Below are 9415 nucleotides of genomic sequence, written 5' to 3'. Positions count from 1 at the left end.
AGAGTCAGACAACCTGAATTCTAGCCTAGCTGTGCAGTCATGGACAAGTTACCGACCTCTCTAAGCCTCGTCTTCCCATCCGTAAATGGGGGATCCTAAGACCCACTTCATGGGACGTTCTGGCGAGACTTCGGTGCAATGAGTGTAAAATGCCTTCAGTCCCCTCTGGAAATGTTTGCTTCCACCCACTGAGATGCAGAACCCCAGAGAGGGGGCAGGGACCCCAAGGCCTCTCGCAAGCTAAGGCCCGCAACCATCCTCCCCAAACTGGGGAAATGGCTGCTTCCCAGACACCCAGCAATGATTCAGCCAAAAGATTTTCACATTTTTTAAAAATTTATTTTCGGGGCGCCTGGGATGGGCTGGAAAACATAAAAGGATTTTAAAGTTTAAAATCATCTCTTAGGGGCGCCTGGGTGGCTCAGTGGGTTAAAGCCTCTGCCTTCAGCTCAGGTCATGATCCCATGGTCCTGGGATCAAGCCTGGCATTCGGCTCTCTGCTCAGCAGGGAGCCTGCTTCCCTTCCTCTCTCTCTGCCTGCCTCTCTGCCTACTTGTGATCTCACTCTGTCAAATAAATACATAAAATCTTTAAAAAAATTTTTTTCTCCCAGGGCACCTGGTTGGCTCAGTCAGTGGAGTGTGTGACTCTTGATCTTGGGGTCATGAGTTTGATCCCCACATTGGGCATAATGGTTACTTAAAAATAAAATCTTAAAGGGGCGCCTGGGTGGCTCAGTGGGTTAAGCCTCTGCCTTCAGCTCAGGTCATGATCCCAAGGTCCTGGGATCGAGCCCCACATCAGGCTCCCTACTCAGCAGGGAGCCTGCTTCCCTCTCTCTCTCTTTGCCTGCCTCTCTGCCTACTTGTGATCTCTCTGTCTTGCAAATAAATCAATAAAATCTTTAAAAAAATAAAGTCTTAAAGATAAATAAATAGAATTAATTTCCTTCCAATGTTTCATGTGGACAAATTTCAAACCTATGGAAAGATCAAGAAAATAAGCTCTCCTTGTACTCTCCACCTCTACTCACCAACTGTTCACATTTTGCTGCCTCGGCTTCCCCTCCGTATCTATCCATATCTGCATTTGTATATAGCACATATCCTGCTATCATATGAAAGGAAGCTGCAGATGTCTTACACTGAGCACCTCAATATTTCACAGGCATCCCTTAAGAACAAGGAGTGACCATGCGGCGCCTGGGTGGCTCAGTTCGTTAAGTGTCCAACGCTTTAATTTCGTCTGGGGTCATGGTCTCGGGGTTGGTGTCCAGCTCCGTGCTCAGTAGGAGGTGTCTGCTTGAAATTCCCTCTCTCCCTTTGTTCCCCCTGGCTAGCTATCTAAAATATATAAATAGATCTTAAAAAGACGAAGAAGAAGAAAAAAAAGAAGGGGTGCCTCAGTGGCTCAGTCGGTGAAGCGGCTGCCTTCAGCCCAGGTCATGATCCCAGGTCCTGGGATCAAGCCCCGTGTCAGGCTCCCTGCTCAGTAGGGAGCCTGCTTCTCCCACTGCCTCCTGCTCCCCCTCCTCGTGCCCTCTTACTTTCTCTCTGGAAAATAAATTTAAAAAATTTTTTGAGATTTTATTTATATGCCAGAGAGAGAGACAGCGAGAGAGAGAACATGAGCAGAGGGAGTGGGAAAGGGAGAAGCAGGCTTTCCGCGGAGCTGGGAGCTGGATGTGGGACTCGATCCCAGGACCCTGGGATTATGGCCTGAGCTGAAGGCAGACACTCAATGACTGAGCTACCCAGGTGCCTACATAAATAAAATCTTAAAAAAAAAAAAAAAAAAAAAAGAATAAGGAGCCACGAGAAGTCACTGTAATAGTCTCAAGAGATTTAACACTGATAAAACAATATCATCTAATGATAATCTGTTATGGGGTGTACTGTGTCCCCCAAATTGATCTGTTGAAGTCCTAACCCCAAATACCTCAGCACATGACCTTACTGAGAAAGAGAACCATTGCAGACATAGTTAAAATGAGTTCATTAAGGTGGACCCTGATCCAACATGACCGGTTACTTTAAGAAAAGGGAAACTTGGGGGGACCCGGCTGGCTCAGTCAGTAGAACGTGAGATTCTTGATCTTGGGGTTGTGAGTTTGTGCCCCACGGGGTTAGAGTTTGCTTTAAAAAAGTTTTTTTTAACCTTTTTTTTCTTAAAGATTTTATTTATTTGAGAGATAGAGTACAAACGGGGAGGAGCAGAAGGAGAAGCAGACTCCATGCTGAGCTCCGAGTCTGACGCTGGGCTCCATCCCAGGACCCTGAGATCAGGGTCTAAGCCGAAGTCAGACGCTTAACTGACTGAGCCACCCAGGCGCCCCCCCACCCCCCGTTATTTTTTAATTTTAAAAGGGGTAAACTTGGACACAAAGACACACAGGGAGAAGGCCATGTGAAGGTGCTGGCAAAGATTGGGACGACACTTCTATAAGCCACGGACCACAACAGATTGTCAGCAAACCCCCAGCAGCTGCGGAGAGGTCTAGACCAGATTCTTCCTCGTGGCCTCAGAGGGAATCAGCCTGGCTGACACCCTGACCTCAGCCTTCCAAATTCCAGATGGGGAGACAAGATGTTTCTGTGTTTTTCTGTTGTTTAAGCCGCCCAATTCATGGTACAACTGTGTCCAAAATGTTCTTTTTTTTTTTTTTTTAATTTATTTATTTGACAGAGAGAAATCACAAGTAGGCAGAGAGGCAGGCAGAGAGAGAGGAGGAAGCAGGCTCCCTGCTGAGCATAAAGCCCGATGCGGAGCTCGAACCCAGGACCTGGGATCATGACCTGAGCCGAAGGCAGCGGCTTAACCCACTGAGCCACCCAGGCGCCCCCTTGTTCTTTTTTTTTTTTTAATTTTTTTTTTAAGATTTTATTTATTTGTTTGACAGACAGAGATCACAAGTAAGCAGAGAGGCAGGCAGAGAGAGAGAGAGAGGGAAGCAGGCTTTCTACTGGGCAGGGAACCCGATACAGGGCTCTATCCCAGGACTCTGAGATCATGACCTGAGCCGAAGGCAGAGGCTTAACCCACTGAGCTACCCAGGTGCCCCCAAAATGTACTTTATGGCATTTTTAAAAAAAAATCAGATATCTGATTCTAGATCAAAGGTTGCATTTGGTGGTCCAGGCTCTCTAGTCTCCATTAACCTAGAACAATTCTATTGGCCTCCATTTTTGTTGCCTCCATGATATTAACATTCTTTTTTCATGGGTCTAGGCCTGTTGTTTTGTAGAATGGCCTGCAATTTACATATTTCTGATGGTTTTCCCATTAAATTCACATTTAACTTTTTTGTCAAGAATATTACATAGCCGGGACACCTGGGTGGCTCAGTCGGTAAGTGTCTGCCTTGGGCTCAGGTCATGATCTCAGGGTCCTGGGATCAAGCCTTGCATCAGGCTCCATGCTTAGCAGGGAGTCTGTTTCTCCCTCTCCCTCTGTACTCTCCACTCCCACTCACAGGTGCATGCTCACTCTCTCTCTCAAATAAATAAAATCTTTTTTGGGTCGGGTGTCTTTTTTTTTTTTTTTTTTTAATTTGAGAGTGAGAATGAGAGAGAGAGTGAGAGAGAACTAGAGTAGGGTGAGGAGGCAGAGGGAGAGGGAGAAGCAGACTCCCCAGTGAACAGGGAGCCCGATGTAGGGCTCAAGCCCAGGTCTCTGGGATCATGCCCTAAGCCAAATGCAGACATTTAACCAGCCGAGCCACCTAGGTGCCCCAGTAAATAAAAATTTTTTTAAAAAAGAATATTACATAGTTGATGCTATTTTAAATTAATTTTGGGGGTGCTTGGGTGGCTCAGTCATTGGGCATCTGCCTTCGGCTCAGGTCATGATCCCAGGGTCCTGGGATCCAGCCCCGCATCAGGCTCCCTGCTTGGCGAGAGGCCTGCTTCTCCCTCTCCCACTCCCCCGGCTTGTGTTCCCTCTCTTGCTGTGTCTCTGTCAAATAAATAAATAAAATCTTTTTTAAAATTTTATTAATTTTAATTATGATACCTTTTGTTTTGTAAATTAGAGAGTGAATTCTGCTGTGACTCTCTCCCCTCCCCCCATGAGGTGAATTTATGTCTCTGTGTTGCCATATATGCCCATATATATACATACACTGGTAGCCATCAAGAGGGGCTACCCTCCCCGAGTCACCTTGCTTCCATCAGCAGAAATCAAGTCAGAGCTTTAGGGCCCTTCCTACTGTTGGCAGGAAGCCCAGCCCTCGGTACTCTCACCCTCACACCGGCCCGCCACCTCACTCCTGCCTCAGGACCATCAAAACTAGTCCTGCCCTTTATCTCTGTTGCTCAGCGTCCCTGCAAGGGACTCAGGCCACCTAGGGTCTCCATGCCCTGGCTGTCCCCTTTTCTGACCTCATCTCCATGCTCAGTTCCTACTAGGAATCCACGGCGCCCTCCAGGCTCATGGCCATCTCCAGCAAAATCCCCCGTCTTCATCCCCTTCTGTAAATGGTCCTTAAGCCCCCTCCCGCTCTAGCAGGAGCCCGAGGTCACTACTGCACCTCCCTCTATCACTGGGACTGGAGGTGGGGTATGTGCTCTCCATGATTCTCATTGCCGCTCACGGACACCCTCCCTCCTCCCTCCTTTCAGACACTCAGGTGGGCATGCATTCTAGCTCCTGACTTGCTGTCACTCTCTCCTTCCTACTCCAGTTTTAATTCTTAGAGACTCTGATAGAACATATGGATGACCCAGCGTTGGGTCTCTCTGTTCCTTGAACCCTCCTCTCCCATGACATCTTGTGTTCTTCCACTCTGCCCAAGCTACACGCTCCCATAGCCATCTCGGAAAGCTGCTTCCACCTGCATGACAGCCACCAAATACATGGGCTCTGGAGCCCTTGACAAGGGACTAGCCTGAAGTGAGATGTGCTTTGCATATAAAATAGAGCAGATTTCAAAAACTTAGTGTCAAAAAATGTATAAATTATCATGAATAATTTTTATATCGACTACAACTTGAAATAACATTTGGACATAATTAAAATTAATTTTGCTTAAGTCTTTTACTTTTTTAATGTAGTTACTAGGAATTTTAAAGTTATATATATATAGCTCATATTACATTTCTACTGGAAGCACCGTGCTAGGTCTTTTCATTGCCAATAACGACAGCTCTCTCCCTAGAACTTCGATCCCAAGCATCCCTATCTCAAGCATCTCTAACCAACACCCCTATCTTTCCAGCCCCCTCTATCACCCCAACTCCAGTAAACTTTTGACCCCACTGGAACCTACAATCCACTGATTTTGCCACACTTGGGCTATCGCTCGTCCCTGATGTGTCTTACGTCCGTCCCTCCTCACACAGCATAAATTCCAGCTCAATCATTATAGTTTCTCTCTGGCAGAATTCATCTATTTATTCAGCAAATCTTTGCTGAAGACCAACTGTATGCCAGACTCTATTCTGGGCACATGGGACACATCAGTGAATGAAAGAGACAATATCCTGTCCTCGTGGAGTTTATATTTTTGTGGGAGGAGACAAACAATGAACAAATAAGTTATATAAGATGCTGGAAAGGTGGTTCTCGATTGGGAGTAATCTTGCCCCCCCCAGGGGACACTTGGCCATGTCTGCAGACATTATCAGCTGTCACAACAGGGGGAGACAGGCTACTGGCATCTAGTTGATAGAAGCAAGCGATGCTGCTAAACATCCCAGAGCACAGAGGGCTGTCTCCAACTACAAAGAATTTTCTAGCCTCAAATGTCAATAGGGCCATGGTGGAGAAACTCTGTTCTAGAAAGTGTTACTCATTTGGTGGGGGGCGGGGGGAGTAGAGCAGGGTGGAGGGACTGAAAGAGAAATTTGTGTTGGAGAATATGATCTTTTTTTTTTTTTTTAAGACTGTATTTGAGGGGGCACCTGAGTGGCTCAGTGGGTTAAGCCTCTGCCTTCGGCTCGGGTAGTGATCTCAGGGTCCTGGGATCGAGCCCCGCATCGGACTCTCTGCTCAGCAGAGAGCCTGCTTCCCTCTCTCTCTCTCTGCCTGCCTCTCTGCTTACTTGTGATCTCTGTCAAATAAATAAATAAAATCTTTAAAAAAAAAAAGACTGTATTTGAGAGAGAGCACACGCACACATGGGGGGAGGGGCAGAGGGACAAGTAGACTCCCTCCTGAGCGCAGAGCCCAAGGCGGGGGGCGGGGGAGTGGGGGGGGGGTAGGGGGTGGGGGTAGGGGGTAGGGTGGGGCGGGGGGTGCTCTACCCCAGGACCCTGAGATCATGACCTGAGCTGGAATCAAGAGTCTGGTGCATCCAGGTGCCTCAGAGAGTGTGATCTCAAGTAGGCTGGTCAGGTCTGGGTCAGCCTCATTGAGAAGGTGACACCTGAGCAAAGGTGTGGAGGGAAAGAGACCACCAACTGGGTTTCCTGTTTCACCGAGAACATTAAAGTCCCCAAGACTACATGTGCCCATGTAGTCTGCCTTCTCTCCAATTATTGCAGGGAAACTGTTCATGTTCCTAGCAAAGGCCAAACATGCCACTCAGGAACTCTCATACCCTCCACGCATTGGAGGCTCTATCTTTTTTTTTAAAAGATTTTATTTATTTACTTGACAGACAGAGATTACAAGTAGGCAGAGAGGCAGCAGAGAGGGAGGGGGGGAAGCAGGCTCCCTGCTGGGCAGAGAGCCCGATGTGGGACTCGATGTGGGGCTCGATGTGGGGCTCGATGTGGGGCTCGATGTGGGGCTCGATCCCAGGACCCTGGATCACGACCCGAGCAGAAGGCAGAGGCTTTAACCCACTGAGCCACCCAGGCGCCCCTTTTGGAGGCTCTATTAACCACCACCACCTCAACCTCCTTTGACCCTCTTCCCCCCAACCCCTGCCCCGCCCACCAGCTGCCATCTTGTTTTTCTTCCATCTTTGCCGCAAAGCTCCCTGAAAGAGTTGAGTGTTAGCACTGTCTCCAATTTCTTTCCTCTCATTTTTCTTGAGCCAAGGAACTTCAGGTTTTTGCTCCCAAACTGCTCTTAACGTGGTCACCAGGCATTCCCTCTGAACCAAATCCAGTCAGCCTTCTATGCTTAGTTTGCTAACCTATGAATAGCATCTGATACTATTGGTCACACCTCTGTCTTCTTCTGCACAAAGGCTCATCTGATTTGCTTCCTATCTCTCTGGCCAGTCTTCTTTGCTTGTTCCTCCTGGTCTCCTAATCTCTATGCAAAGAAGTACCCCAGAACTTGGTCACTAGTGATCTCGTCCCCATGTACACTCTGCCCAGCTTCCCCTAATGTTAACATCTGACATAATCAGGATACATTTATCAAACCTAACTGATGAAAACTATGAACGAAGCTACAGACTTTATTTGAATTTCACAAGGAGGGTTCCCAGGTACTCTGACTGGTTTGGTTTTAAGACTAAAATCCCATACTCCTGGGGCACCTGGGTGGCTCAGTGGTTGGGTGTGTGCCTTTGGCTAAGGCCCTGATCCCAAGGTCCTGAGCCCAGGCCTGCACTGGGCTCCCTGCTCCGAGGGAGTCCTGCTTCCTGCTTCTCCCTCTCCTACTCCCCCTGCTTGGGTTCCCTCTCTTGCTGTGTCTCTGTCAAAAAAAAAAAAAAAAAAAATTGGTCGCTCTCTCTTGTAAGAGGCACGGCCCCGAACGTTCGGTTAGATTCTTGATGCTTGGCGCGGAATAAAGCTTTGCTTGACCTTCGCTTTAAAAAAAATAAATAAAAATAAAAATTAAAAAATTAAAAAAACCTTTATTAAAAAAACAAAAGTCCCATACTCCTAAAGTCCCCTTAGTCCTAGGCAAACTACAAACGTCAGCCACCCTGTTGACCATTTTTTCCCGTTAATGTCCTTGTTCTGTCCCAGACTTCAACCCAAAATACCATGTTGCATTTGGTTGTCCTGTCTTACTCTGTTCTAATCTGCAATAGTTTTTGTCCTTCCTCATCTTGACACTTTTGAAGAGTACTGGTCAGGTGTTTTGTAGAATGTTCCTCAGTTTGGGCTTGCCAGATGTTTTATCATGATGAGACTAGACTTATGGATGTGGGGGGAAAATACCCATGGAGGTGATGAAGGGTGGAAATTTGATGTTTTCCTCACTGCTACATATCCAGTGCCTAGGACTGAGTGCCTGGCCCACAAGCACCTAAAACCTGTTTGTTGAATTAATAAGGAAGGTGAATGGATGATTCTGTAGAAATTATTTAGTATTGGTTTGAAATGTTCTTAATAAGGACGCCTTGTGGCTCAGCCGGTTACGTGTCTGCCTTTGGTTCAGGTCATGATCCTGGGGTCCTGGGATTGAGCCCCACGTGAAGCTCCCCACTGAGCTTCCCCATCTGACTGCCGCTCCCCTGCCTGTAGGCTCTCTTTCTCTTTGCCAAATAAATAAACAAATAAAATCTTTTTAAAAAAATGCCTCTTGGGCACCTGGATGGCTCAGTGTGTTAAAGCCTCTGCCTTCGGCTTGGGTCATGGTCTCAGGGTCCTGGAATCGAGGGCTGAATCGGGATCTCTGCTCAGCGGAGAGCCTGCTTCCCTCTTTCTCTCTGCCTGCCCCTCTCTGCCTACTTGTGATCTCTCTCTCTGTCAAATAAATAAATAAAATCTTAAAAAAATTTAAAAATAAAAAATGCCTCTTAAATTTTTTTCTTAATGTAGATAATATCTTATCATAAATATCGTTCTGAAGCTTTTTCCCCCTCAATAGTATGCTCTTACCCTATTGCAAATAACTATAATGATTCTTTTTTTTTTTTAAGATTTTATTTATTTATTTGACAGACAGAGACCACAAGTAGGCAGGGAGGCAGGCAGAGAGAGAGAGAGGAGGAAGCAGGCTCCCTGCTGAGCAGAGAGCCCCATGCGGGGCTCGATCCCAGGATTCTGGGATCATGACCCGAGCAGAAGGCAGAGGCTTTCCTGGGATCATGACCCGAGCAGAAGGCAGAGGTTTTAACCCACTGAGCCACCCAGGCGCCTCTATAATGATTCTTTAAATGTTCCTCTTTGCACATATATTAAACTTCCTGAAGCACAGAACTAGGGAAGAACTGCTAGATACAGTAGACACATTTACATGTTAATGGATACGGATAAATATCCAACTCAAGGGTTTGAAGGCACTTACGGAACCCTGCAGTGTTTAAAAGTACCCGTGTTCCTCACATCTTGACGACATCTGACAGCCGAAGCCAGAGGCAGCCTGAAGAATGCCTGCGTCACTCCCTGGACTACATCTCCCAGAACCTACCGCGCTTCCACGGCCTACCTGGAGGGCGTGAAATGGAGTGACCAATCCCGGAGGATCTCAGGAAGGTGGCGCAGCCTCCACTCCTCACCTACTGCTCGGGAGCCCAGAGCTGCGGGACTACCACTCCCATCAACCACCGCGGATTGTCGGGCCGGCC

The sequence above is a fragment of the Lutra lutra genome, chromosome 10 (genome assembly GCF_902655055.1).
Source record: "Lutra lutra chromosome 10, mLutLut1.2, whole genome shotgun sequence".
In the NCBI taxonomy this organism is placed as follows: domain Eukaryota; kingdom Metazoa; phylum Chordata; class Mammalia; order Carnivora; family Mustelidae; genus Lutra; species Lutra lutra.
This window is presented reverse-complemented; position numbering follows the sequence as displayed.